The sequence below is a fragment of the Chionomys nivalis genome, chromosome 19 (genome assembly GCF_950005125.1).
Source record: "Chionomys nivalis chromosome 19, mChiNiv1.1, whole genome shotgun sequence".
In the NCBI taxonomy this organism is placed as follows: domain Eukaryota; kingdom Metazoa; phylum Chordata; class Mammalia; order Rodentia; family Cricetidae; genus Chionomys; species Chionomys nivalis.
In genome coordinates this window covers 43897597-43907007 of record NC_080104.1, presented here as the reverse complement: position 1 = coordinate 43907007, position 9411 = coordinate 43897597, and the positions used below count along the sequence as shown (strand labels likewise).

The following is a 9411-nucleotide window of genomic DNA, read 5'->3' as shown; positions in this document are numbered from 1 at the left end:
CGGGTGGGCGCGGCGCATGCGCGCTGGGGACGGGCGCCCATCCGCGAGCCGCGGCGCTGCGGTCGGGAGAGGAGCACGGAGCGTGGGTGCCCTCAGGGTGTGAGCGCGTCCACGAGGTCCCACAAAACCCAAAAGGCACGGAGGGCGGCCCCCACGTTCGCGCGCGCGCGTGCGCTCGGCCTCCACGATGAGGGACAGCCGGGCGGGCGGGCCCAACACGCGCAGCGAGACGATCCTATGTTTCACAGCGATCTCGTAGCGCCAAGGGGAAAGCGGGAAGGCAAAAGTCAGGTCCGCCCCCAGAAACCAGGTTAGGTTGTGACTCCCCGAAGTCAGCGAAGGACGGATCGAGGACCTGGACGGACCCCCTTTTTTTTCCCGTTCTCCGCATTCACGCGGAAGGTCCAGTCACTCATTGCCGCAGCCGTCTCAGCCCAAAAAGCCGAAAGCAGTTGCAAGCCCCGCCCGCTCCCGGCCCTGGCGCGAGTGGCGCAGTTGTTACACTAAAGTGTCTCCGCCTTCCTCCTGTCTCCGTAGCAGCGATGGCCGAGTGGTTAAGGCGTTGGACTTGAAATCCAATGGGGTCTCCCCGCGCAGGTTCGAACCCTGCTCGCTGCGGAAGCGGGTGCTTCAGTTTTTCTACTTTTTACAGAAACTACAAAACCCTTAATCTTCTGTATCTGCAAATCTACGGAATGCTTTAGTGTACCCTAAGACCAGGAAGGACCTGTCAGTACTGCCAAGTTCCCAGTTTATAACGTAGGAAGAAAGCTCCCATAAAAGGCGAGAAAGCAGTTTTAGAATCTTGATGTTAGTACGAAGGGCAAACTCGATAATAGACATAAGAACGATGGAATTACTGACTTTCCCAGGATGGCAAGCTATTATTGCCATCTTCCCCTTCCCCTGAAAAACCCCGAAGTGCTGTGCAGTGGGAAACCTTTTAAAAATAATTCTACTTATAATGTGCACTAGTTAAAGTCCACATCGTGGACCGCATGTAGCCGTCGTGTGTGTTCTGCTTTTGACTGTACAGGTCTCACAGTATTTGCCTAGTTAAATCCCAAATTCCTAGGCTCAGATGATCTGTCCCGTGTTCTTCCAGGGTACTGATTGCCCAGAGAGGCGCAGCGGTACCCAGACGTGGGTCGTGGTGAAAACCATATATTAGTGGTGTCCTGCACTGCCAAGTGCAAAACTCGGAACAAGTTAGAAACACTCCTTGAAGTCGGGTAGCTGTTTTTTCCTCCCTACTGAAGCACCGTCTCCTGAAAGCAGGAGGCAGACTCAAGAAGCAGGGAGCTAGGGAAAGTTCCAAAGCCCAGGAGGCTGAGAGAGCAACAGCTGGAGAGGAGAGGACTCTGGTGAAGTTGTCTGCAGTGGAGCAGGGAGCACCAAGAATCCCTCTTTCCTAAGGTCGGCTTTTCAGAGACACAGCGACATGAGTCACTCGTGTTCTTCGCAGTGATTTCTCACTCATTTTCCTGTAAGTGATAGACGTAATAGTTCACCAAGCAGGCTTTGATTAGAATCCTTTCTCTGGTCTGAGCCCAGGGTCCCTTTTCCTTGGGACGGATCCGGGATGAATAGACTACCCCCCCAACCCCATGTCTCCCCAAGAAAAGTCATGGAATAGTTATGATTACATTTTTGCTAAACATATTAGTTTTTGTGCCCACCTATGTAGAGGAAATGGGCAAGAAAGAGAAAGCAATAGAGAATGAACCAAAGCCGAAAAGAAACAGGCTAAAATGCTTGTGGGCGTTCTTAGCGAATGATTTAGTTACGTGGAAAAAGCCAGGAGACAGGTTGGTATAAGCAAGCAGTTGGGAATACAGGATTGGAAAAGGCAAAGAGGCGGTATCTAAAGAAAAGGGAGTGTAGGGGACCACTTGATAGTGTGGAGGCCAGGGCCTAGTCCAGGACCTCAAGAAAAGGGAATACCGGCCTGTTAGTGAGGATATTAAAAGAAAGAGGGCACTCCCAGCACTCAAGAAGCAACGGCAGGCAGATCTCTGTGAGGTTGGGGGGCGTTCCAGTTCAGCCAAGGTTACATAGCAAGACCTTGTCTCAAAAAAAAAAAAAAAAAAAAAAACATTAAAAATAGAACTATCATATGGACAAACTATTCCATTCCTGGATACATCCCTAGAGAACACTATACCCTGCCATAGGTTATAAAAATGTTGTATACATGCAACATGAAATACTATCTAGCTCTAAAGAAAGATGAAATTATGGAATTTTCGGGAAACTGGATGGACTTAGGATATATAATAGAAGGAAGAGATAAATTGTATATTCTCCCTCGTGTGTGGATCCTAGTCTATACCACATACAAGTATATAAGCAATTGTGCACATGGGTAGAGTCTAACACTTAGGAAAGAGAAGAAGAAAGCAAATATTAGGTGGCTGGGAGGGACTCAATTCAGGTAATGGACACTTGAGTCATGGAAGAGGCTGTGCAGCTTGTGGTTACTCTAATTCTAACGTTCCATTTTTTTTTTCAGTTTTCACTGATAAAAATATACTCCATAGTGTGTGCGACCCTGACTCAAAAGAAAAATGTAGAGTTTTAGCCAGCGTCGTCTACATAGTTGAGTTCCTGGCCAGCCAGAGTTACATGGTGAGACCCCGTCTCAAAAAACAAAGAATTTTTCCCGGTAGTAAAAATGTAAACTCCAACATGAAACACGGCAGCTTCAGAATGGCTGTTCTAACTGTCTAGAAGTTCACTGAGATGTATGGACTTAGAGTCTGGTTCATCTCGGCACAGGATCAGAAACTCTGGGGAGCAGGTGTGGCTGAATGCGTTTCTATTCAATTCGTGGCGGGAACTTATTGGTAAGAAAGAAAGCTGGGGCTTGCTGAATTGGTAATTGGTTGTTTCTGCCACACTCCTTTAACAAGAAAATCAAGATGACCAACGGGACTCCCCTGCTTACCTGCAAGGCATACTCTTTTTTTTTCTTTTGAGTTATTGACAGGCCTCCCAGCATCACATGCTAGCCCCTGTCTTTGGTTGTTCTCTCTATGGTCACACGTGACTAAAACCTCTTTCTTCTCTGGCCTTCACTTTTGTTCCTTCATTGGGAGATGAGGCCATCCTCTTTAGAGGACTTAATCTCTTGTAAAATACAAATCTATATTATTTTATGTAGTTATTTATTTTTAAGTTTGGATTTTTCCATGTAGCTCTGACTGTCCTGGAAGTCACTTATAGAACAGGCTGACCTCAAATGCACAGAAATCCACCCACCAGGGTTTCCTGAGTACTGGGATTAAAGGTCTGTGCCACTGTGACCAGCTATTTTGTGTGTGTGCATTTATATATGTATGTATACGTATACATATATACTTTTCATATGAAACACTGCTCATGGGTTCTGGGGAACAAGCCTGGTTCATCTGAGAGAATAGCAACTACTCCTAACCACTGAGCCATCTCTCCAGTCCTATCTGTTCTCATTTTGAATCTCAATATAAAGAGGCAATCCATCTCTACTCAACACAGAGAAGGTGGAAGAGCCACATTCGTGCTTTCCCAGCCTCTCCTACAGATTGACCCAGCCACTCAGATGTTTTTGTTTTGTTTCATTTCGTTTTGGTTTTTTTTTTTTTTTTTTTGAATGCCCTGGCAATGCTGAAGCACGCATAGGCAGTCCATATACGGCGGTTCTGTTGAACTTGTCCATATTGGGTTTCATGGTCTAAGTTGATGAGGACTGATCAGGTCTCTTCCCCTAGAGGGCACCAGATTTCATTACAGATGGTTGTGAGTCACCATGTGGTTGTTGGGTTCTGAACTCAGGACCTTTGGAAGAGCAGGCAATGATGCACGATTAATAAAAACTCAAGGAGAGAAACTGGCGTTCAATCCGAAGACCCGAAAAGCAAAGCAGCCGGCCATTGGCTCTTACCTGAACCTCAGTCCGAATATGGCGATCCTGCCTCCAGGAACCTGAGTGAGACTATGCAACGGCATGATAGCGACCTGGGCATTAGGCTGACCTTGTGACATTGTTCTGCTGTCCTAGACCCTGCCTTTACCTCCAAAAGCTGACTTTGCAGGCTTCCTGGGATACTCTTCCAGTAAACGTCTATTTGTCATGCCCCATCTTTCTTTCCAAATACCATATATGAGTTCTCTCTTTACCCCACTGTCAGTTGGCTGGAAAAAAAAACTCAAATTCTGTTTTCCAAGCATCACCTCCTGGATAAAGCATTGCTGTAATCTCTCAGACTGTGGCCCCTTTTGAAATTCCTTCATGGCAAAGGTCAGGTTGGCATCGTGATACATGCCTGTATTCCCAGTACCAAAACGATCTTAAGTTTGAGGAGTCTGTGATGCATGGGAGACTTGGTTTTAAAAAAAAATAAAGTTAAACTAAGAGTCACATTTCATTTCCACACCCATTTGCCTCAGTGTGGTTTGGACATTCACACCACAGTGTTGGAGACTACAGATCACCAGACCCTGAATTTTCTGTAAACAACTTGTTTTTCTCCGCTCTGAGCAGCTGCAGCTGCTCTGAGCACGAGACCGTGATGGCAGGGGCGTGGGTTCTGATGAGTCTGCAGCTGAAAGATCCCGAGAGCTGGGGCGTGGCCAGAGCCCTATATAAGCTGCCCCTGAGCTCAATAAAGTTGACATTCTTGTTTCGGGGGTGACCAGTGTGTCTGTCTGTCTGACTTCATGTGTTTAAATCTCAAGGCCCTTGCCCGAGACTCTCGAGCAAACCGTCTCGTACTGCAGACGCCACACTACAAGCGGGGATCGTACCATAAAGGTAGCGCGTAGAGCAGACGCTGCCCTTTACGCCAAAGCAATTGAACTCTGACCCCCATTGTGAGGAATTAAGAGAAAAAAAAACTAGAAATTTTACACGTCTACCCAGGTCATGCTCCTCACCAGTGGGTTAGGTCTCCTGCTTACGTGATTACATACCATTTCATTTCTTCCCCTTCAAAGCATTTATAGTCTCTCTCTCTCTCTCTCTCTCTCTCTCTCTCTCTCTCTCTCTCTCTCTCTCTCTCTCTCTCTCTCTCTCCTCTCTCTCTCTCTCTCTCTCTCTCTCGGTGGGTGGGTGTGAGTGTCTAACTTCTACAATCTAGATTTTATATTTAGTGGAGTAAATTTTGTGACTGTGAAGATCAGAAAGCAAGAAGTCTCGGGCCCTGAAACAGAAGGGAGACAAATTGTTTGATGAGGGAAGGAAACTGACTCGTGCTTTGCGGGACGAAGCAACCCCTTCCTGAAGATGCGTGTGTCCGGACTACACACTGCAGGAATACTGGAGCGCAACCACTAGGTGTGATGCAGCACTGTTTAACATGATTTATAAAGCTGAGAGTTTGTTTGAACCCAGCATGTTCAGGGTTTAAAGGGGCTTCATCGGTGGAGCGTCCATCAAAGGAGCCATTGAGGTGCCGTGTGGCTGGGAAAAGAGGAATGCGAGGCAGGGCTGGCCTGGGCCGTGAGCAGCGTCTGTAGGTCCTTAGCATCACCTAAGGGGTGCTCCCTTCTAAAGATCGTGCTGCTCCCGGTTCCCACCCGTCCCCTTGGAGACAACTGGTTTCAGGCTGTCTCTGTGGATTCTAGTGCAAGGAATAATGGCATTACGTAGGCCTCAGCCGCAGTAGGGAGTAAGAGAAAGTGAGCTCTGCGCCTGGAACCCTGGGGGAGGGGGGGGGAGGCGGGAAATGGTCAGCCTGTCTGGCTGAAGCGCTAGGAAAAAAACTGAGAAACTCAGCTCTCGTTCCAAGGTTTAGTTTCCCAGTCTGCCTAAAGATGATCAATGGCGTTCACCCAAGCTCCTAGAAGAGCAGTTGATTCTGCTTCCTTGGGACCTGCTCCCAAAGAAACCAAGGACTTAGATTATTTTAGCACTTCAGTGTGTGGCTCTGGCTCAGTGCCATCCCTGGCTAGTGCAGTCCTGGGGTTCAAACCCAAGCCTTGCGTGTTAGCGAGCGCTCTACCAGCAGAACTACATCTTGGGTACTGCTTTCCCGCCACCAACCCCACACACACTGGTTTTTGCGACAAGGTCTTGCTATGTAACCCTGACTGACCTAAAACTCCTTTAATTGACCAGCCTGGCCTTAACTAGCAGCAGTCTCCTGCCTTTGCCTCCCAGGTGCAGGGAAGGCAGGCATGTCCCATCTCGCCTGTCCGCCTTTAGAAATACAGTTCTCCAGTTTGTGCTACAGTTCTCCCGGTTCTGGCTTGCTCTAATTAAAATACACCTACAAAGTGAGTGTGAGGCCAGTCTGAACTACATGACAGCCTGTCTCAAAAATAATAATCATACATACATACATACATCTCAACCATATGGTATGTGTCAATAATCCCCAACTATGAGAAAAACTAGTCCTAGGAAGAAACCCTGATTTGAGGGATATTTCTCTCCTGGGCTCTCTTAGAATAAACAAATCCATCCATCCAAATCTATCCAAGATGATGTCATCACCCCTGTATGGACATTCTTCTGCCCGCCTCTCTTGCCTGCTCAAAGAAGCACACACCATCACCTCCTCCATAGATGCCCATGGCTAACACAGTAAAAGCCAAACTCCCTAATTTATGCCCTCATAATTCGTCCCTAATCTACTCAATTCTCCACCTACTCCCCATGTGACCCATAGAGGGAGTTAGACTGGTTAATGCCCCTCACAGAATAGGGTCGCTACTCCTAGCCTTTCCACACATTGGCACCCTTGGCTAGACACTTCTCTCTGCGACTGGAGAGATGCTAAACAGCTAAGTGTAGTTTGTTAATTTTGCAAGACCCAGATTTAGTTCCCAGCACCGATTTGGTTGCTCACAACCATTTGAAACTCCAGTTCCAGAAGATCTGATGCCCTCTTCTGATCTCCAGGGGTATCAGGCATAAATATGGTGTATATACATGCAGACAAAACATTTGTACACATAAATAAGTCTTTTGAAAAAATGTTTAAGAAACTTTTTCCCGTCATTAATGGTTGATTTGAAACATGCATGCCCACCAACATGCATGTACAGAAATAGACAGATGGACAAACACAGACATACATGATAGATTTAAGAGCATATACACAAATAGGTTTAGAATATGGTCTTATAAGCAAAAAAACAATTTGTGTTCCTTCTTTCCTGTCTCATTTTCAAGAAACACTGAAGAAAGCTTACAGGAATATCAGGAATCTTATTTAGCTGGCGAGAATGCACACACATGGAGGTACACACACAAAGATGCACACACACCTTTTTTAAAAAGACAGTCTTGCTGTACACTGAATTGGCACAGAGTTTGTTGGCTCAAACAATCTTCCTGCCTCAGTCTCCTGTGTAGCTGGGAGTACAGGACCATGCCCTGCTAGAAATCTTATTTTACAGCATGGCAAACCAGAATTTTTTTTTATTAAATGATCTTAGTGGAGAGATGACAACAGAGTCACATATACAGTGGCTCCCTCTCACCTTCTCATGCCACCAAGGGTCCCTTCCTGGAGGACACCGGGTATGTTTCTCAATTTTCCGTGGGGTTTTTTATTTTAATTTTAAGTTATTATTTTTTAGGTGTTTTGTCTGCATGTATGCCTATATCCACATGCATGCAAGTATCCACAAAGGCCAGAAGAGGATATCAGATCCTTTTGAACCAGAGTTCCAGATAGCTGCTACCCACCATTTGGGTTCTGGGAACTGAACCTGGGTCCTGTGGGAGATCTAGCTCCTCAATGTATTTTGTTTTGCTTTGTTTATACTTTTTGGTTGTTGTAAACAGTCTCTTTATTATATAGCTCTTGTGTTCTGGAACTCACAATGTAGACCAGGCTGACCTCAAACTGGCAGAAATCCACCTGCCTCTACCTCCCAAGTGTTGGGATTGAGGGTGTGTGCCGCCACCGTGTCCAGCTCTCACTGTATTCTTTAGGCACCCCTAAGAGCATATGCAAGTTGGCAAGCTTAGCCAGTATATCAGATGTTAGCGTGAAGTTAAGGGCATCGTTAAGATGCCCTGCCTTTCTATTCAAAAGGGTTTGCTCTTTAGAAGTGGCTCTGCCGGGCAGGTAGAGCGCACTGAGTCACAATGAACAGAATATAATTTATTCAACTACATCCCTATTGATGACTATAAGAGTTGATTGCAGTCTTTTGATCTACAACAAATAAACAAAAACAATGTGGGGAGGATCAAAAAATCAAGACATTTACACATTTATAAATGACTTTTTCTAATTTTACTAATAATTCAATATGCCCCCAATCATTTCTGTGATCTCAGCCTCCGCTCACCCAAATGCTGCCCTGCGTGGGTCGCCTCTGGCTCCCTAAAGGAATGCAAAAGGTTGGCCTGACAAAGGACACAGATCCAAAGCCTTCCCAGCAGAGTGCAGCATGTCATCACTAAAGCAAGGCACTGAAGGGAGGAATGTCCCTGAGACACAGTGTGCCCCTGCTTCAGCCTGCAACACCTTCCAGGCATAAGATGGATAACAAGAACTTTTCCCCCAGTCCCTACATGGGGGGAAGTGTACGTGAAGATGCAGTCTCGATCCCTTAGAAAATTGGCTTGAGAGGACGTTATTTTAGAAGCTAATTTACTTCTAAAACGCAGGTGAAGAGACTCACAGATGCTGTTATCGATTGCTTTTCCTGTCCCTGCTTTTCACTGCGGAAAATTAGCCAAAGTGTCGTTCAGATCTACTTGTGACAGTTTGATCTTGGCTTGCATCCATCTAGGCTTGACAAATGACCGCTCTCGGGCCCACAGATGCTTCCTGAGGAGCCCAACTCTCGCACGGATTGATAGGCTTCCATCTTCTTCAAGTAGCAAAGTCTTTCTGTCCTTGTTTTCCCCACTGCACCTTAACCTTCACAGATAGATGAGAGAGAGAGAGAGAGAGAGAGAGAGAGAGAGAGAGAGAGAGAGAGAGAGAGAGAGAGTGTCTTTGGCCACGTTCCTCAAGTTTGTCTCTATAATACATCTACTCTGCTACTGGCTAGGCTGTGCGTTCACATTTGAGCTTCTCAGCTACCCCTTTTCACATTGCCTATTATTCTTACTACAGTGTTTGAAGATTGCTTACTGTGGAATTGACTACTGGGAAAATACATTTTTCATCTTTTCAGCAAGAACTCCCTGGCAAATCTAATAATATACTTTCTGGCCATGTTAGGTTCATTGCTCAATGGTCTAACCAAAACCAGGAGCCAGGAGTCAGGAATTTGTGGGGAAAAATTGATTCTAGTTACAGTTTGAGCTAGAACTAAGGGGAAAGATTCTTTCTCTTTCCCTTTCTCTCTCTCTCTCTCTCTCTCTCTCTCTCTCTCTCTCTCCCCTCTTCCCTACCCACTCCTTCCAACTAGTGCAAAATGATATCAATGGGAGGGAGTAGCTTCTTGTTTTCCCAAAACATT

General features: G+C 46.1%; 1 non-coding gene across 1 annotated transcript; it reads left to right on the top strand.

The window, feature by feature from the left end:
* Positions 1–536: 536 nt before the first annotated feature.
* Trnas-uga (transfer RNA serine (anticodon UGA)) lies at positions 537–618 on the top strand. Its single transcript has one exon. It is a non-coding gene; the product is annotated as a tRNA-Ser (tRNA).
* The last annotated feature ends 8793 nt before the right edge of the window (positions 619–9411 follow it).